This window comes from Salvelinus namaycush, chromosome 29, assembly GCF_016432855.1.
Source record: "Salvelinus namaycush isolate Seneca chromosome 29, SaNama_1.0, whole genome shotgun sequence".
Classification (NCBI taxonomy): domain Eukaryota; kingdom Metazoa; phylum Chordata; class Actinopteri; order Salmoniformes; family Salmonidae; genus Salvelinus; species Salvelinus namaycush.
In genome coordinates this window covers 21,326,417-21,348,093 of record NC_052335.1, presented here as the reverse complement: position 1 = coordinate 21,348,093, position 21,677 = coordinate 21,326,417, and the positions used below count along the sequence as shown (strand labels likewise).

Sequence of the window (21,677 nt, the reverse complement as noted above, 5' to 3'; positions counted from 1 at the left end):
GTAATTTCTTCATTCTTAACATGATTTGATGTGAACATTTATTTTGCTTATATTGCTCACTTATTTTTGGTTCGCTTAACCTCCCCGGAGGATACTTTTGGAAAGGGCGATGTATTCCACACACACTCCAAACAAACACTAACTTGCCTCAGTGTAAACACAGCTGGTGCTTTCACTTTAACTAAACCACACTTCCAGTGGTTATAGACATGTCACTGGATAGCCTCTGCCTCTCTCTTGTCTCTCTGGGGAGAGGTCATCATTACTGAGCCACTGTCCCTTCTCACGTCCTCATTTCACCCAACAACTGTCAAAGCTGTCAGTGTGTCGCTGGAGTGGCTGGCGGGACATCACAGGGAGAAGGACCGGCTTGAGTGGGTGTTAGCTCACAGTTTGTTAGGGTTTCTCTGCACTGTTGTCCCGAAGTGAACATAACAGCTACATCTTGAAAAGAACTGTAGAATCTAGAGACAGTTCATTCCGGCTGAAACTAGTTGAAACCATAAAGGTTAGATTTCAATCTGAATGGTAAACAGTGAAGGATGAGGTGGAAAATGGACGACCTTCAGAACTCACAAAGCCATTCTGTCTTCCAGTGGACATCAAATTGAATGACTGAAGGTGCCCATGACACTGGGGGCGTGATGACAGTTCACAGCATCACAGAAATTAATAATTTTGCTTTGACAGGATGCTCCATCACGGCAACGACTCGCACCTCTCCTTGCTTAACCAGATCACATTTCCATCTTCATGTGAAAGTCAAAGGGAATCCTTAGCGATGGCCGCCCCAGTCAAAGGGAGCGCAAGTCAGTGTTGGTGTCTCGCGGAGGTTGGCGCCGTGGCGGAGACTTCAGATGAAAGAGCCTGAGCTACATTCTCTTTGGAGAGACCTGCTCAGCTCCACCAAATATGCTAAATAGATCAATTAAGAGACTGTTGTTTTGGAGGAGGAAGGCTTCCTGTTGACAAAACGACGCGGCTGTGTAATTTTCTTGAGCGGTTTTATTCAGTGTTCATTTCAGCAGCACGTTGGCTCCCAGTTGTCATGCTTAAAGTAATGATAATGAATTGCCCTCACGCTGCACTCCTAATCAGAGCCTTCTAATGGTATGAACAAATATGGAGCTCCTCACTCCCTGAATGCAGGACGAACATGTATAATGTTTACTGGCTCCTGACTGGCTTCTACAGAATCTTTCACTTATAGTTAATGATTAGAATAGGGGAATTCTTTCTGCTCTAGGACTGGTATTTTTTCCTGTTTACAATAACTTGCATTCCTGCAGTTTGGTGTCTGTGTTGAAACAATGCTATCTTGAATTGCTTCCAGGTGTCCCAAGATTGCTTTGGTCCCAGCTGTGCAAATTTTGGTTGATTACAGCTTCAGTATGTTGTGTTGCTGCCCAAACCCTATAAAATGGGCTTGTGTTACTGTCACAGCAAAGAGACAAGGCTGATATGAACAGACTGCTCGGTAGTAAATCCCATCATTATTAGCCATTAGGGAGGGAAATATCTGTCACTTAACAATGACACGCAGGGTTGTCCTGTTTTACTGCTCACTTCCACCTGCCTGTTTTATGTCACCGTTGTTATGTCCCCGTCACATCCCGCCTGCATCCGCTTTCATGATGTATTACTCTCAACTGCTGCGTTAATGTTGAAATCTATTTCCACAATTCAGTTAGAGATTCTTTCTCCCTATTATGCAAAGCACTCTGGCTTGGCCCTCTGTGGAGTCTGCTGATATACAAGGCAATAAGGCAGGCGAGCGGAAACAAATAATAACTTTTATAAGACCTGGGAAAAAATACAACATACTGTCCATTACAGGTCTGTAGGCAGTAGGCAGCTAGACCCAATGGGTTTTCAGAGCAAGCACTCTAAATCAAATGGTAACTAACTTTATAAGGATTAAGTCTGTACGATCTGTAATTGTATGTCCTTGAGAAGTGACATTTGTTTATCTATGTATTTTCATATACTTTCAGATTACTAAGTGTGTGATGCTGCAACCTAGACTCCCTCTTGCATCTGAAGTCACAGTACAACATTTACGACATGTTGTTGCAATGTCAGAAGGACAACATCACCGATACATTGTCTGGTGAAGTGTATTTGAAAAGCTGTTTGTTTTCCTGTGCCTCATAATGTTATGACAGGCTGTGGTTCCACCGTTAGTCTAATCACGACAAAATGAGAAATTTATCATTTGCCTTGTCACAGTAAAATGAAATAAAGCGTAAACAAAAGGCCATTTCCAAAAGTGTCTTTTGAATGCCTCCATAATGGATATTGTGACTGGTCATGAATTGAAATGCTGTGAATTGTCTGGTCACAAAATAAATGTGCCTGCAAGCACGCCAGTTTTGTTTCTGAATTAGAGATCACCTAATTTCTCCTCCCATTTTTGTATCCCCTCCCCCATCTTCATCATTGATGGTCTGTCTGTTGAGAGGAACCACATCCTGGTGCATATGAGTGTGATTGGAGGACTATCGGAGAGGAGACTTCCCCCTAGGGCCCTCCAGAAGGTCAGTGCTCTTCTACTCGCACCCCATGGCCTAACATAAAAAAGAGGAAGTCCTGAAACTAGTTGCTGACAGGTGTATAAAATCGAGCACACTGCCATGCAATCTCCATAGACAAACATTGGGAGTAGAATGGCCTTACTGAAGAGCTCAGTGACTTTCAACGTGGCACCGTCATAGAATACCACCTTTCCTACAAGTCAGTTCGTCAAATTTATGCCCTGCTAGAGCTGCCCCGGTCAACTGTAAGTGCTGTTATTGTGAAGTGGAAACGTCTAGGAGCAACAACGACTCAGCCATGAAGTAGATCACACAAGCTCACAGAACGGTAAAAAGCGTTTGTCCTCGGTTGCAACACTCGCTACTGAGTTCCAAACTGCCTCTGGAAGCCACTTCAGCAATATAACTGTTCGTCGGGAGCTTTATGAAATGGGATTCTATGGCCGTGCGGCCGCACACAAGCCTAAGATCACCATGTGCAATGTCAAGTGGCGGCTGACTGCGAGCCAGGCCTAATCGCCTAACATCAGTGCCCGACCTCACTATTGCTCTTGTGGCTGAATGGAAGCAAGTCCCCTCAACAATGTTCCAACATCTACTGGAAAACCTTCCCAGAAGAGTGGAGGCTGTTATAGCAGCAAAGGGGAGACCAACTCCTTATTAATGCCCATGATTTTGGAATGAGATGTTTGACAAGCAGGTGTCCACATACTTTTGGTTATGTAGTGTATTTCTGCCTGACCATGGTAAGGGTATTAGTTATGCAGCAATAATTTTCCAATAGGCGAAACAAGATTTTGTTGTTTGAAGTTCTCATATGAAGGGTTTGGGTGAGCCTGTCTGTCATTAGCTGTGGAGTTGGGTGCAAGGACAGGGTCTCTTGAACAATGCTGTTCATTCAGCCACAAGATCTCCACCTGGTGCCAAGGATCCTCCCCTGGTTAATTAATGCTTTAAAACCTTTCCTTTCATTACAGTTCTGCTTTGCCTGTCGTGTAAATATATAAACGTAGGCTATTCAAAGCACTCAATACAAACAATACCCCCTTAATCAGTAGAGGCCTTGAAAAAAAGACATTTAAAAATGTAATGCCTGAATGGGAACATCAAGCATTAGTTGACATTAGAGATTAAGGCTAGAGAGGCTAATTGAAATTCTAAACAAATGTCTGTGAGGTGAGGTGGTACTTTAGATTCAGACACAATGTCAATGTTGTTAAAAAGGTCAGGGTTTCTGAAATAAAAGATGGCTCTGATTGCATAATGGTGGCTATAGACTCTCCTGAAAGTAAATTAGGATATGAATGATTGCATTTGGTAGTCAGTGAGTGAGATGTCTTTTGGTTTTGTCTGTGGACTCTGAGATAAGTGCCTTCCTGGCCTCCACCAAGGACACAGAGAAGGATGGGAGCTGGATGGATACCTGCAGGAGACAATACTGTAAAGTCATGACCACCAAGTCCAACATTGTCTCAGCAAATGGGGGTGATATATTATGATGTTATGTATAAAAAAATATATAAAAAAGATATTACTGGTCAGGTTATTACTGGTCAGCTCACATGGTCAGAGCGGAAAAAAACTGACTTTGAATAGTTTATCAATAAAACCTGGGAATCCATATTTCAATGTTCTTGCCATTCCGATATGCTACAATCCACACTGTATTTGAGAATTATAGCGCTGTTGGGTTATAACTCATCTGTTTTATATTCAAACTACAGACAGGGACCAGAGTTTGTTAACATTTGATAGTCCATTACATTCCCATGAATAAATGGATGATACATTTGTCAGTGGATGAAATGATAGGCCCATATTGGGTGTGCTGCTAGACTACTAGATAATGAAGAACCAATATCTCTCTGCCTACAACTGCAAATGTATAGATGATCACTTTGCCTGGGTAACAGTAAATAACGGTAAAGATGACTAATTTACCCACATACGATTTTAATTTACTGTATATGTACTGTACTGTTGCACTCTCTGATGGTGTTTATGTCATTGATTGGTTGCTATTCATTGAAACCGTCATGATTATGTGTCATTGTGTGTTCAATTTCTTCCTCTGAATGTCACTTCAAAGAGTTCCATTCTGAGTTATTGGTTGTGAAGGGATTGCGGTGTACAGAGTAACATACTTCCTGATTGCTTATTTCATTCAGAGACAAAGAAGCACCCAGGACGAAGGCTTTTGATGTATCTTAGAAATAAGAAAAAATGTCTACACAGAGCTTCCTTTCTTTGTATAATAGATAAACAAGATGCTTGATTACTTTACTCTTTTCCCTGCTGTGTGTATAATAAAGGCAGCACAATTTGTACTTGCCTGATGTAGCATTGAAGATAAATGGCTTATCCAAGGCCTCTGTGATGTTCCTAAAACCTTCTGTGTGTTTCCTGTCTCCACCTCAGTCCTGGCTGATTGACTGTGTGTTTCCTGGCTGATTCACTGTGTGTTTCCTGTCTCCTCCCCAGTCCTGGCTGATTCACTGTGTGTTTCCTGTCTCCTCCCCAGTCCTGGCTGATCCAATGTGTGTTTCCTGTCTCCTCACCAGTCCTGGCTGATCTACTGGAGAAGGCTGTGTTGCCACCTCTCTGCTTCGCAGTCAGAGCATTTCTTCCCTCCTGCACAATACAAAGGTCAGGGTGAGCTGAGGAGCTTACTGTCTCCCTCCCAGCCCCTCAGGGTCTACCTGGGCCTAGTGGGCGAGAGAGAGAGACTGTCTGCCATTGGGCGTGTCTGTGGAACATAGAGGAAAGACAGGCCTGGCAGGAACATGCTGCAGCCCTATGACGTCGACATGCTTCCATACCATGTCAGAAAACTATCGCCCTCTGACCTTTACATTTAATTGATATGGAAAGGTGTGTGTCCTGCGCCGGGCCCTTTTATCTTGTAAAGGAATGACAATGGAGATATTACCCTGACAGCCACTCCCAGTCTCCCACCCAAAGTGCCTTACTGAAATGTCGGTAGACCTCCCAGTCCTTCATGCAGACTTTTTGTTCATTATTCATAAACTGCTTAAAAATTCATCACATCTTACATTTCTTTGAATTTTGGCTTGAAGTTATTCCAGTGGTGACACTTTTATTAATTACAAGTAAATAGCAAATGATAGAACAAACGCTCCCATCCCCATCACTTTCACAGCTTTGTTATCTATAATTAACTGTGTTTTAATTAGTGATGTGTCGCTCATCTGTGTGGACATCTAATGACAGGACAAATCAGCATCCACCACTTAAACAGAACCAAACCTTTTAAATGCAACTCAAATATTGTTATTTTCCCCAGTGTTATAATCATTTTGCATGTATTATTTATCTTGTACAAAGTGCTCCATCATGACATCTGGCTCTTTGTCCAGAAATCCAAAGGCAGGTTATTTACTGTTCAGTGGAGGCCTCACTCAGGGAAACTGTAAGCACATTCTCTCCATCTCATCACTAGTTACAGCATTTAACTTTCCCTTGAAGCTCAAAGGATTCTCAGTGCCTTGGTGCTCTTTCATCCGAACTGGCCTCATAATGCTATCAACACACACTAACGTTTCCGGGGTCCCCTGAGACCTCAATGTTGCCCATTATTTATTGATGGGAGCTTGCTTCAGTAACTTCAGTCCAGTCAATGATGGTCTGTCATTTCTAAGGCATTGGTGTTGATTTTTAAATCTTTATTTTCATGTTTTTGTGGAGCTTAGTTTTATGGTTTCCCTGAAACCTAGAGGCTAATAGCATACCTTTATAACCTTTGAGACCCATTCCCTTAAGTATGTTCCTTTATGTGTTCCTGTACAATTCTGTTAGTCAATGAGAAGTAATACATGGTTGACTTGGTAACATACTGTAGGTGTAGAGGTCAGTGAGTGTTTCATTGAGACCTGTAGGTGTTCTAGTCCTGACGTCTGGATCAATACCATATATGTTCAGAATGTATTCTTTCTCCGCTTCGCTTGCTTAACTCAGGCCAAACGAACACTGGAGTCGTTGTGTGAGATATGCTCATCAGAACGGAGCTGTACTCTTGGGCTGGAGCTCCCAATGGACGGTGAATCATAGAAAAAGGCAAAAGAAACTCTCCATCTCCCCCCTCAGTCACACACACTCCCATGCCCTGTTTTCTCCTTTCCTCTTTCAAGTTATTCCTCTCACAAAATGGTCCATCAGGGGAGCAGCTGTCATAGCCAGTGTGGTTTGACTCTCTTTCCCTCTCTTGTCATGGCTTGTGATTGACATCAACAATAGGCTCAGAGATTTGCTCAAGTTGAGGGGCTGCCATTGTGCGGAGCAGAGACATTTTCTGGAGCCTTAACCCTGTGAGCTTCTCCGCATCTCTCCCAGGCATTTCTCACAGGCTCATCTATCAAGAGGCAACAATAGCAGACGGGAGAGAGAAGTCATTCATCTCCATTAGATTGTAATTGCAATCAGGAAGTGGGGTTCGCTGACATTAATAAGGAGAGGAGAGTAGTTTCCACAGAACTGCAGCAGTCAGTCTGGGTTTACTTCACTCTCATCAAGGTCATTTTCTCAATTAAAGCATGCATTGGTTTCTATGATGAATACAGATCGCTCGTCTGATCGTTTCTGCAATGTATCACATAGAGGTGTGATTAGGGTTCGTGTCATTTCGCCAGATGAGCGAGCTTTGGCAAAGCCACGTTCTCTTTGCTTTGCCGCAGTCATTGAATTTAAATGTTTATTCATGGCTGGGGAGCACGATTGTGTAAACCCCTGGTAATTTCCCGTTCCTTTATTGCCTGTTTTATAGCATCGGAGAGCGGCGTAAAGGCTGGCAGCCTGTCATCCTTGGACCAGCTGGGGATTCAGGCCTCTCAGGTACGCCGTCTGCATCCTCAAAGTCTGACTGAACCTCGCAGCTTTGTTTCAATCCCCCCAGTAAGCACCAGCCATTTTCTCAGAGAGGGTACTCAGCGACCAATAAAGATAACTAAAATGATTACAGAATTATACGGTGATCAGCGGTATTACAGAGACATTCTAGAACAATAGGTCAACTTTCTATGAACTCCTTTAAGATATGTCATACTGTCTTTGGGCAATATGCTAATGAACAGAAGAGCATTAAAACAAGGCTCATTTGGGCTAATTATATCCTTCTATTAACCCTAATTGTTCTGATTGCACACCTCATAATTTGTTGAATAAAATAGTCAAAGTGTGATCTAGAATCCTGAATATTTTCTAACGTACTTTGTGATGTCTTTGTGACAACGGACACAATAAGATCAGTAGAGCCCTGTTGAATTTGTGTCAGTTTGTGTTTGTTTGTAGGTATGGGAGATATCTGAAGTTATTGAGCAATGAATTCGAGCAGGACCTCTGTCTTTTGGTGAAGCGTTGCCAAGAGCTCCTCTCTCAACAGAGAACTAAACTCACATCGGAGCTTTGTATCCTTATCAGCTATCTATGTTTGACACCCGCACGAATCACAAAGGGACTGACTTAGCCTCCACAGACAATTCCAGGGTCAGTAAAGTGATAACTCTATTATTCTCCCTCAGAGGTAGAAGAGATATTTTACACCTGTCTTTTTTCAAGGACTCATCATGAACACTCAGGCTTTTAGAAACGGACCTTTTCCTTAACAGAGTGACACCTGTAGTTCTGCCGAGACTCCTCTCTTTATTCCCTGGTAAGAACCTCTCATGGTTATGCTCTGTTTTAAATTCAGATTCATACTTCTCTGTTTAGCATCCTGACTGGCCGCTTCCACTCCCCTGCAGTACGTGCCTGTCAATCACATTGAGAAGGCCCACTGCGTCCAGCCTCAGCCCCCTCAATCTGTAACCCCTCTCTTCTGCTGCCTACTGAGATTGACCTGTGGTGCGCTAGGTAAGATGTTGTGGTTGTTGTAGTGGACCTCTCCCTAACATTAGAGGGGGGGGGGGGGGGCAGTCAGACAGGCCCAGATGTTGCACTTTGTTAGAGCTTCTCCTTGACACCCCCCACCAGACACTGCAGGGAGCCTAACCCTGCCACGACTGGTTTGCCTCATGGCTGGATAAATGGAAAGAGAGAGAGAGAGACATAATTTTCTGCATGTTTTTAAAAAAAGATAGATTTAGAGTTAGAAACACTTTTTTGGCAAGGACATATACAGGATACTACCCTCCACAACATAACCTTCACTACAAATCAAAACTCCAAACCAACAACCTGATTGTGGACAAAATTACCTGTAAAGATTCCTACTACCAAAGATTCCTATTTCCAAGCTATACAGCATATACTCTGGCAAACAAACAACATAAACCTGAAACACCATCCAACTTGGAACTGAGTGAGTAATGTTTAGTCTGAAGCTATTTTGAGAGCCAAGAAGAAAAATGCATTACAATGATATATTTTACTTTATAAGGACTGAATGCTAACTTAAGGCTACCAAGCTTGCTAGGACAGAACAGATACAACTTCAATTAGCACTGAGGTGTGAAGTGAGAGGTGTCAAATCCTTTGAGCCCAAAAATGTCAGGAGATTCTCACAGCCTACCCCATCTAAATCCAGAGGCCTTTGAAGCCTACTCCTGCTGTTTAGAGACCATCCCCTGGCATTTTCTGCTTGTTGCCATCTAATGCACATTCAAATGTCATAAATCAACACTGCAGAGCTCTCCTTGTCCTCAGCCGTGCCCTGATTGTACTGATTGTATACTGCTGATGATATCTGGAAATGTGCATGTGCACCCTGGCCCATCTAGTGTTGCTAACCCCAATTTTGACTTGTTCTCTGATATCTGCTTCACTGATTTCAGCTCTCGTAAAAGCCTGATTTCTGCACATTAACACTAGAAGTTTATTACCTAAAATGGATCAGTTGAAAGTGTGGGTTCACAGCTCCAATCCAGATGTGTTGGTCATTACTGAGACGTGGTTAAGGAAGAGTGTTTTGAACACTGATGTTAACCTTTCTGGTTATAACCTTTTTCTGCAAAACAGATCTTTCAAAGGTGGTGGGTGTAGCAATCTTTACCAAGGAAAACCTTCCGTGCTCAGCTGTCTCCACCAAGTCTGTCCCCAAACAATTTGATTTGCTGGTTTTAAGCATTAAACTTTCAAATAGCTCTTTGTTGACTGTTGCTGGGTGTTATCGTCCTCCATCTGCACCGGCCTGTACCGTACCTGCCCTAAGCTCTCTCCTGGCCCCTTACACTAAGTCTGAATTTGTCCTGCTAGGTGACCTAAACAGGGACATGCTTAAACCTCCTGACCGTCCTAAAGCAATGGTTCTCCCTAAATCTTTCTCTGATTATTACCAATCCCACAAGGTATGACTCCAAACACCCAGCAAAGGCTACTTGATGTCTCCTTGATGTTATTCTCACAAATAATCCTGATATGTACCAGTCTGGTGTTTTCTGTAACGACCTTAGTGATCACTGTTTTACAGCCTGTGTTCGTAATGGCTGCTCAGTGAAATGACCTGTCCTGATTTGTAAGGGTGCTCTCGAGCGGCTAGATGTTCTTTACCATTCGGCTATCAGATTTGCCACCAATGCTCCTTATAGGACACATCACTGTACTCTATGCTCCTCTGTAAACTGTAAATCTGTATACCTGTCGCAAGACCCACTGGTTGATCCTTATTTATAAAACCCTCTTAGGCCTCACTCCCCCCTATCTGAGATATCTACTGCAGCCCTCATCCTCCACATACAACACCGGTTCTGCCAGTCACATTCTGTTAAAGGTCCCCAAAGCGCACACATCCCTGGGTCGCTCCTCTTTTCAGTTCGCTGCAGCTAGCGACTGGAACGAGCTGCAACAAACACTCAAACTGGACAGTTTTATCTCCATCTCTCATTCAAAGACTCAATCATGGACACTCTTACAGACAGTTGTGGCTGCTTCACGTGATGTATTGTTGTCTCTACCTTCTTGCCCTTTGTGCTGTTGCCCAATAATGTTTGTACAATGTTTTGTGCTGCTACCATGTTGTGCTACTGCCATGTTGTGTTGCTACCATGTTGTTGTCATGTTGTGTTGCTACCATACTGTACTGTCATGTGTTGCTGCCATGCTATGTTGTCTTTGGTCTCTCTTTATGTAGTGTTGTGGTGTCTCTCTTGTCGTGATGTGTGTTTTGTCCTATATTTTTATTTTATTTATTTTATTTTATTCCCAGCCCCCGTCCCCGTTGGAGGCCTTTTACCTTTTGGTAGGCCGTCATTGTAAATAAGAATTTGTTCTTAACTGACTTGCCTGGTTGAATAAAAAAATATAAACCTGCTCACATCGGCCTTCCTCTGGCCCGCTAGGCTCCACGGATCGATGAGTCCAGCAGCCCACCCCTCGCTCTCCCAGGAAGGGACTGAATACCAAGAGGCCTCCAGTCTGACGAATAGAACTTAGTTGTCTCTGCTGTCTCTCCTCTGTCTCTCTCTGCCTTCCATTTGCATGCAGCTTAAGGAGTAATCAAGGAAGAGGATGTGAAAAGTATGTGAGGAGATAAACACTTCTTTCATTTGGTGGGACCTTCTACTGAATCCTGCTGCAATTGGATTATTATGAAATACTGTCATTTGTATGGCTGTGCATTGGAAAGATGAGTTGCATTTTAATACTAAATATTCTCGCCCCAATTTATGCAACACGAGCCAAATCGTACACGTTTTGAGTTATGTTATCGTTTGTATCTTTGTAGACTAGGGATTGTTAATGCCTCATGTTTTCTTGATGGAAATGGTGAATATGATGAGATTATGGTGGCATAGTCATTACCATTGTCCCCATAAAATGTGGAAACGGCAATCTCTCTCTGCAGATGTTGGTGAATACGCTGAAGTTAATAGAGTTTCAGGGGTAAGAATATGTCTTGGAAATGGTAATGCTACCGTGGACGATTTTGCACAAATGATTATAGTTCTTCATAGCTCTGCCATCCGAGCAGCAGTGCATGCAAATCAGGATGTATGCAGACAGATGGGAGTATGCACACCATGTCGCCAATGAAGGAGAATTTCTAAACAGCGGTGGCAAAATCCTCTATAAATTTGATGCGATTGATCCTGTCAATACCTAAGAAAACAGGGACAAGTAATTAAGTAGTAGTAGCAAATTGACTGTGAACATACACACACACACACACATACTGCATTCTTCGAAAGCATTCAGGCTCTGACAATTCTGTTATTTTGAGGAAAATGAGGAGTGAAAATCAGACAAAGCAGCTGTCTGTCTGAATGTTACTTTCACACGTTTACCTATTAACCTACAGAGCTGGGCTTTTGTCGTTAAAGTCCTCTCCTCTGTACATGTTTTATTTTATTAGCCTTTTAGGTTCACGTCCACATGGAGATTGCTCATGCTGGCATCTATCCAGTCTACTCATGTACAACACACTATGTAGAGATGCTGCTGAAGCCTGAAATGCCACTGGTCTTCTCTACCTTCAGGATGTCCGGTTTTACCCCCTCCCAGGTACAATATCACCCTATGTCCTTTCACTTTCCACTGTTTTCACAGGATTATATTATAATCAAATGGATACCCTTAATTACTATTTTGACCTTGGTTTCAACCATTGAAATGGAATATAAATGATTTTTCATGAAACAGTGTAATATGTTTTCTTCAAGGTCACAGCCACACATATTCTCTATAAAGAAGTTCAGAACTGAGGCTGCAGAATCCCTCTACTGTTCGGCTTGCCACACTTGATTCCCTTGACGTAAACGTTCATGTCCAAACAAAGAGTTCACCTTGAAAGTCTTGTTTTGATCTCATCTTCTTTTGGCTCAGTGTTCCAGGCTGACTGTCATCTCGTATGTGTCATCAGGGACTGAGTATCTTAAGCTAAAGAGTTTACAGTATAGATTTAAAGTCATTGGGTGCAAACTATTGCACCCACCTTCCCAATCAACCTCTATATATCAATCCAGTATGTTCTTGCCATGAATGAAATTATGCCCTAATACGTTTTGATAACATGACAAAGCAGGAATCACTAATGAAACTGACCTTCAGATGAGGTCACCTCCATCAGGAATGGCAAGATATTGTGCACCTGCAGCTATGCCACATCATCTGAGGTTGCTAGGAGAGATATTCAGACTGTAAACATCACAGGTGGCACCTTAATTCAGGAGGACAGGCTCATAGTAATGGCTGTAATGGAATAAATTGAATGGTCTCGACACATTAAACACATGGTTTCCTTGTGTTTGATTCCATTCACTTAATTCCAGTCATTATTATGAGCCATCCTCCCTTCACCAGCCTCCTGTGGTAAACATACAGAGTAAATTGCAGTGTGGAGTGAGTGGGTGGAGGAGCTAGCAGATCCGTCTGGGACTGGCCTTAGCTCTGTCTGGCTGAATAGTTCAAGTTGAATGTCACTTCTTTCCCTTCAAAATACTGTTATTGAGAAGACCTTGAAAAGACAGTTAGAAAGACCTATAAAGGATATCAAGTGTACTGTTGATTTTACAGATGAATCTGTTCTTACAAAAATGAATTAGAAGTTGTCATTGTTTTAATGTAGGCAAGATAGGAGTTTGATTACAATACATTATGCATTCAAAATAATGATTGTCCTCTGTGTGGTTCAGTATCTTGGGTAGAGAAACAAAACAGTTAATTATTGTTAGAGCCAAGCTCTCCAGTTAATTTTGTCGGTAAAGCACATGATAGACATCATACAACCACTCAGCATGCTCCACAGTGTAACGGCTGTCAATGTCGTTCTCCTCCTCAGACGAGGAGGAGCATGGATCGGACCAAGATGCGGATTGGTAAGTGTTCATTATTTAATGGCAAACCAACAAACACTACAAATTAACAAAACAACAAACGTGACTAACCTGCAACAGTCCTGTGTGGCCCAAACGCTGACACAGGAACAAACACCCACAAACCAGTGAAACCCTGGCTGCCTTAGTATGACTCTCAATCAGAGACAAACGATACACACCTGTCTCTGATTGAGAATCATACCAGGCCGAACACAAAACCCCACATAGAAATAGAAACCTAGACCAACCCACCCAATTCACGCCCTGACCAACTAAAACAAATACATAACAAAGGAAAACAGGTCAGGAACGTGACAGAACCCCCCCCTTAAGGTGCGAACTCCGGGCGCACCAGCACAAAGTCTAGGAGAGGGTCTGGGTGGGCGTCTGTCCACGGTGGCGGCTCTGGCGCTGGTCGTGGTCCCCACCCCACCATAGTCAACCCCCGCTTCCGTGGCCTCCTCCCAATATTCACCCTCCATGTCAATCCCGCTATTCCAAAAGGCAGTAACAGACTGAGGGGTAGCAGTTGACTGAGGGGCAGCACCAGGATAAGGGGCAGCTCCGGACTGAGTGGCAGCTCCGGACTGAGTGGCAGCTCCGGACTGAGTGGCAGCTCCGGACTGAGTGGCAGCTCATGACTGGAGGGCAGCTCATGACTGGAGGGCAGCTCATGACTGGAGGGCAGCTCATGACTGGAGGGCAGCTCATGACTGGAGGGCAGCTCATGACTGGAGGGAAGCTCATGACTGGAGGGCAGTTCTGGCAGCTCCTGACTGGCTGGCGGATCTGGCAGCTCCTGACTGGCTGGCGGATCTGGCAGCTCCTGACTGGCTGGCGGATCTGGCAGCTCCTGACTGGCTGGCGGATCTGGCAGCTCCTGACTGGCTGGCGGATCTGGCAGCTCCTGACTGGCTGGCGGATCTGGCAGCTCCTGACTGGCTGGCGGATCTGGCAGCTCCTGACTGGCTGGCGGATCTGGCAGCTCCTGACTGGCTGGCGTCTCTGGCAGCTCCTGACTGGCTGGCGTCTCTGGCAGCTCCTGACTGGCTGGCGTCTCTGGCAGCTCCTGACTGGCTGGCGTCTCTGGCAGCTCCTGACTGGCTGGCGTCTCTGGCAGCTCCTGACTGGCTGGCGTCTCTGGCAGCTCCTGACTGGCTGGCGTCTCTGGCAGCTCCTGACTGGCTGGCGTCTCTGGCGGCTCCTGACTGACGGACGGCTCTAGCGGCTCGGGACAGACGGGCGGCTCAGATGGCGCTGGGCAGACGGATGGCTCAGATGGCGCTGGGCAGACGGATGGCTCAGACGGCGCTGGGCAGACGGACGGCTCAGACGGCGCTGGGCAGACGGACGGCTCAGACGGCGCTGGGCAGACGGACGGCTCAGACGGCGCTGGGCAGACGGACGGCTCAGACGGCGCTGGGCAGACGGACGGCTCAGACGGCGCTGGGCAGACGGACGGCTCAGACGGCGCTGGGCAGACGGACGGCTCAGACGGCGCTGGGCAGACGGACGGCTCAGACGGCGCTGGGCAGACGGACGGCTCAGACGGCGCTGGGCAGACGGACGGCTCAGACGGCGCTGGGCAGACGGACGGCTCAGACGGCGCTGGGCAGACGGACGGCTCAGACGGCGCTGGGCAGACGGACGGCTCAGACGGCGCTGGGCAGACGGACGGCTCAGACGGCGCTGGGCAGACGGACGGCTCAGACGGCGCTGGGCAGACGGACGGCTCAGACGGCGCTGGGCAGACGGACGGTTCAGACGGCGTTGGGCAGACGGGCAGTTCAGGCGCCGCTGGGCAGACGGGCAGTTCAGGCACCGCTGGGCAGACGGCAGACTCTGGCCGGCTGAGACGCACTATAGGCCTGATGCGTGGTGCCGGAACTGGAGGTACCGGGCTGAGGGCACGCACCTCAGGGCGAGTGCGGGGAGGAGGAACAGGGCTCTGGAGATGCACTGGAAGCCTGGTGCGTGGTGTAGGCACTGGTGGTACTGAGCTGGGGTGGGAAGGTGGCGCCGGATATGCCGGACCGTGAAGGAGGACACGCGCTCTTGAGCACCAAGCCTCCCCAACCTTACCAGGTTGAGTGGTCCCCGTAGCCCTGCCAGTGCGGCGAGGTGGAATAACCCGCACTGGGCTATGCAGGCGAACCGGGGACACCACCTGTAAGGCTGGTGCCATGTACGCCGGCCCGAGGAGACGTACTGGAGGCCAGATACGTTGGGCCGGCTTCATGGCATCCGGCTCGATGCCCAACCTAGCCCTACCAGTGCGGCAAGGTGGAATAGCCCGCACTGGGCTAAGCACGCGTACTGGGGACACCGTGCGCTTTACCGCATAACACGGTGTCTGACCAGTACGACGCCCTCTCACTCCACGGTAAGCCCGGGGAGTTGGCTCAGGTAACCAACCCGGCTTCGCCACACTCCCCTTTATCCCCCCCCCAAGAAATTTTTGGGTGAGCCTCTCGGGCTTCCAGCCTCTCTTACGTGCTGCCTCCTCATACCAGCGCTCCTGGGCTGTGGCTGCCTCCTTCTCCTCCCGAGAGCGGCAATTCTCTCCCACCTTAGCCCAGGGTCCTTCTCCGTTGAATATTTGCTCCCATGTCCATTCCTCTTCTCTCCATTGCTTTTGTTCTTGCCGTCCTTCTCCAATCCGCTTGGTCCTGGTTTGGTGGGTGTTTCTGTAACGGCTGTCAATGTCGTTCTCCTCCTCAGACGAGGAGGAGCATGGATCGGACCAAGATGCGGATTGGTAAGTGTTCATTATTTAATGGCAAACCAACAAACACTACAAATTAACAAAACAACAAACGTGACTAACCTGCAACAGTCCTGTGTGGCCCAAACGCTGACACAGGAACAAACACCCACAAACCACCAGTGAAACCCTGGCTGCCTTAGTATGACTCTCAATCAGAGACAAACGATACACACCTGTCTCTGATTGAGAATCATACCAGGCCGAACACAAAACCCCACATAGAAATAGAAACCTAGACCAACCCACCCAATTCACGCCCTGACCAACTAAAACAAATACATAACAAAGGAAAACAGGTCAGGAACGTGACACACAGCACCACTATCTCAAAGCCTCAGTACTTATTTCTCCAAGTCATGTGGATTAGATTAAAACATTCATAACCCTTAATATCATCCCTTCATCTGTGTCATTTTCTGGTTTACATTCTTAGTGTGGGTAGGTGTTTTTCCAGATGTGTCTGCACTGGCTGGGCCGATGTTTCTGGAACTACCTGGGCTGGCCTGAGATCTGCCAATACGTGTCCACCTGTGTGGTGATACAGCTGAACTACCAGGTGTACATGTGTGTGGCCGTGCTGGAACACCTGCAGTACACGCAGTCCCAGGACATTCAGGTCTTCCTTAAGGTGAGGCTGGCTGGCTGTCAGTCACACTACCTGCGGCACCGCAAAGCCCTGAAACACTGAGATACTCTCCATAGAGTACAGTCATATTCATACAGCTAGAGCTAGTGAATTTGTCCACAAGAGATAACAACTGAGTCCCAGCTCCATCAACAGATTGTTAGTAGTTTGACTAAAATATTACATCATGGCCTTATCTGGAGATATTCTTGTGATGAATTGTAGCGTGCATTTTGCCTCAAATACAGCTAGACAGAAACATGCTTACACAATTTCCTCATTGTCCTTGCTTCAACTTGGACAGTGTGAAACATGCTACTTTGTAAATGTTCATTGAGGATTCACACTTTGAACAATAGGGGATCTGTTTTAGACAGACAGTCAGGTGGGTTTGTTGGGTTTTGTACGTATCCGCAGCTGCTTAGTACATCTATATTTCATCTCAATTAAACATTTAAATGGAAATTACTTGTTACAATTGTTCTGGATGTCAGTCTGCAGCTCAATGCGGTGGAAGACAGAGTGTAAAAAAGCATTGCCGGTGATTCAAATGCTACATGAATCAAATGGTAAGTAAAGCCTCTCTTTGTTATTCAAACGAAATTGCCTGTCACTACACAATGCTGCCATAGGTTCTCAGCCAACTATCTGCTCTGAGATATTTTCTAAAGTGCATTCCTAAATGTTTTCTCCCGTCCCTGCTTCTCTCTAACAGTAACAATAGGAGCAAGGCTACAGTACAGTTGGTATACCTAACTTGCTGTATGAATTCTTATCTGTTAGATAGATCACTTTTTGCACATTTGATGGTGTTTACAGCTCTTTTCTTGGTGACAAGTGATAAAGACTCAGGAAAATTATATTGGTCATTTGGGTGGCTTTTCATACAAAGATTGCCATTATCAACTTGGAGCAGGAAGAAATGTCACTCCATTAAGTAGAGTGTTCTTCATGCTAATCCCACATTTATCACCACAGCCCTCCCTTGTTTTGACAGGGCAAGTAAGTGAATGTGCTCGTGAACATAGATAACAGGTCTGCCTTAGAGCAGGGTGCTGGGGATGCTGGTTTGGAGATGACCTAGCCCATTACAGATAGAAGCATGTCTGGTCTATGAAATTCCAAAATAAATGTATTCTCAAATATTTTATTTTCTCTGTTACGCTGTATGCACTGAACTGACATGCATGATGGTTTCTGGCACTCCGATGTTCAAATTAAAGGAATGAAATAGTCTATAATGCTGGTAAAGTAATTTAAAGCATTTACTTCATCCCTCAGGATGTAACTTTCCAGAACTACTATTTTTTCCATGTAATGTTGTTATTAAAACAAAATCAGACAACACCATGTTATAATAGTTTACCTATTTACCTTCTCGACTTGTGTGTTCTATGCAGAGATGTTCACAAGTCTTTGAGGTAGAGTCAAGTCTCAAATCTTTTAGGGCCAAGTCTAAGTCAAGTCTCAAATCGCTTTTGGCAATGGCTTTCTGCATGCTGTGGGTTAGGTCTATAAACCTTGTAAATTATTTGAAGAGACTCCCTTGTTCATTAGTCTATACTTGTATGAAAGAAAGCACATCAGGCACTATTTAAATCAAAATACATTTCCTTTTAAAATGTAGACAGTTTACATTAATAAAAGTAATTGTACCGGATATGGAAAAAAGCAAACATAACATTTTAAAGTGCATGGTATTTTGTGGCAGACAGTCTATATTTCACTTCATTCTGTCACACAAACAAAAAATCTGTAGGTGAGGGAAGATAAATGACAAGTATGAATGTAAACCAAAATGACTGACAACTGTTAACTGCACTACTAAAGTATCCTATATGTCAAACGTAATGACCTTTATCCCTAGAATATACTTACTGACCTGGACACTGAACAACAGAAATACAATTTCCTGTAACAAGTAGCAAATTACGTCCTGTGCCCTAAGACAGAGAACATTTATGTTGCAGACAGGTTACATTTCAGAAAGATGAAGTTTGTCAGCGTTCTTGCACTGAGCCTGGCACGATGAGGGCGCATGATGAGGCCTCCATGACTAAACACTCTCTCCGCTGGGGCACTGGTGGCAGCCTTGGAAAGTCTTTTGCATGGATTCTCCAAAAATCCAAGCAATCAACTTCATTTTCATCAGAAGATACTTGAATGTAGCGAATAATCTCTGCTCTGACATGGCTTTGTCTCCTTTCTTCTTGCTGATCTTGTTGCGGAGGCCAGAGAACAGTCTGGAGGTTTTGGCAGGTGGTTGTTCTTCTTCTCCACTACTGCTCTTCCTAACGGTGACTTTCCATGCCTCAGCCAAAACAAGGTCTGAAAAAAAAATCATAAAATTATGTATATGATCAAGAATATAACAGTATATATTGTACATGAAAAAACAGTTATTATTTGAATGCAAGTGACATAGAAAACATTGCATGTTGCAATGCACTGTACCTACCAATCAGAATCTCCTTCTATTGAGCTTTATCTTCATGTGGTATGAGGACATCCTGAATAAGCCAGAGCAGGCAGAAAGATGGGTCCAGCAGTGCAGCCATTATGTATACATTGTCACCAAATGGAAGTTTTGTTGCCTGTTCATCCGAGTGCTCCATTCTGACATTCACAAACACCCCCTGGAATCAGCATTTGAGTGACTGCTGCAGTGCTTTTACTAGACTGACTAGGTGACAACTTGTGCTCAGTATACTTTGCAGATGATAGTTGAGTGACAGTACACAAGGAAGGGCAGCACTGAGTCACCACTTTCTCCCTCTGAGTAAGGTCGGTGGCCTGGACAAAAGGGTCCAAAATGTCCACTAGCTCCAATAGCTGGCTCCATTCCCCTGGTGATAAGCTGAGCTCCTTGTGTCCTTGGGCCTCAAGTAGCGTATTGAGGCTTTGTTGATTCAGATTGGTGACTGCTTTAACAAGCCGGAGGATTGAATTCCATCTGGTAGACACAGCAGCAGGGATACTACGATTGGCTCCGAACTCAGCTTCAAATGCTTCTTTCAGACCACAGGTAGTGTGTAGTAAGCTGCAAAGTTGAGTTACCTTAGCCATCACACGGTTTATGTTTTTTGTTTTCTTTAGTCCATCTCTAATCACCAGTTGTAATGAATGGGCAAAGCACTGTAAGTGCTGTTGCCTGCAGTTGGTTTAGCTTCTACATCAGCATTGTACTCTTCACCAAATTCTTCCCATAGGCTGGGGTTATCCACATCATCATCATGATCATTGCTTGCATTGGGGAAACAAACTGTGAAGGCCTTTTTCATATTTGCAGCGTTATCACATATGATATACTCTAATTGATGCTTTATGCCAAAATTATCACATATTACTTCAAATGTATCACTGATTCTTTCCACAGTGTGTGACACTGTGAATCTATCACAGCTCAACAGAACTGACTCCAGTCTGGGTGTTTTTTTTCTCTTCCATGGCCATGTAATGGGCCGTTACTCCCATGAAGCCCCTCATGGTCCTGTCAGTCCATATATCTACAGTGACAGACACTGATTCTGTCTTCTCTAGGGCACTTTTGATTGTAGCCTCTTTGTTCAGTGTTACGTCATGCATGCGCCCGTTCAACGTGGGCCTACTTACTGTTCTATATTTGTCATCTACCACTGACATGAAATGCCTAAAGTTAGGGTTGTCCAATAAGGACATAGGCAGACTGCTGGAAATGATCAGGTCTTGCAGTACAGCCTCTGTTATGGCCTTCTGCCTGGGGTGGCCCTGGCTGTACACATGGACACCTGTGGTGGTCAAGAATGAGTCAATGCTGCTCTGTCCTTCTGTCCCTGCACCTTTGCTTTGTAGAATTCAGTGAACCTGCAGACGAGCAACACGATAGATAGTTGTTGCTGACTTGAGATGGAAGTACAAGCACACAAACAAATATATATACAGTGGGGCAAAAAAGTATTTAGTCAGCCACCAATTGTGCAAGTTCTCCCACTTAAAAAGATGAGAGAGGCCTGTAATTTTCATCATAGGTACACTTCAACTATGACAGACAAAATGAGGGGAGAAAATCCAGAAAATCACATTGTAGGATTTTTTATGAATTTATTTGCAAATTATGGTGGAAAATAAGTATTTGGTCACCTACAAACAAGCAAGATTTCTGGCTCTCACAGACCTGTAACTTCTTCTTTAAGAGGCTCCTCTGTCCTCCACTCGTTACCTGTAATAATGGCACCTGTTTGAACTTGTTATCAGTATAAAAGACACCTGTCCACAACCTCAAACAGTCACACTCCAAACTCCACTATGGCCAAGACCAAAGAGCTGTCAAAGGACACCAGAAACAAAATTGTAGACCTGCACCAGGCTGGGAAGACTGAATCTGCTATAGGTAAGCAGCTTGGTTTGAAGAAATCAACTGTGGGAGCAATTATTAGGAAATGGAAGACATACAAGACCACTGATAATCTCCCTCGATCTGGGGTTCCACGCAAGATCTCACCCCGTGGGGTCAAAATGATCACAAGAACGGTGAGCAAAAATCCCAGAACCACACGGGGGGACCTAGTGAATGACCTGCAGAGAGCTGGGACCAAAGTAACAAAGCCTACCATCAGTAACACACTACGCCGCCAGGGACTCAAATCCTGCAGTGCCAGACGTGTCCCCCTGCTTAAGCCAGTACATGTCCAGGCCCGTCTGAAGTTTGCTAGAGAGCATTTGGATGATCCAGAAGAAGATTGGGAGAATGTCATATGGTCAGATGAAACCAAAATAGAACTTTTTGGTAAAAACTCAACTCGTCGTGTTTGGAGGACAAAGAATGCTGAGTTGCATCCAAAGAACACCATACCTACTGTGAAGCATGGGGGTGGAAACATCATGCTTTGGGGCTGTTTTTCTGCAAAGGGACCAGGACGACTGATCCGTGTAAAGGAAAGAATGAATGGGGCCATGTATCGTGAGATTTTGAGTGAAAACCTCCTTCCATCAGCAAGGGCATTGAAGAT

General features: G+C 45.0%; 1 pseudogene; it reads left to right on the top strand.

The window, feature by feature from the left end:
- The window catches only part of LOC120023999, a 66,326-nt pseudogene that overhangs the window by 29,648 nt on the left and 15,001 nt on the right, over positions 1 to 21,677 (top strand).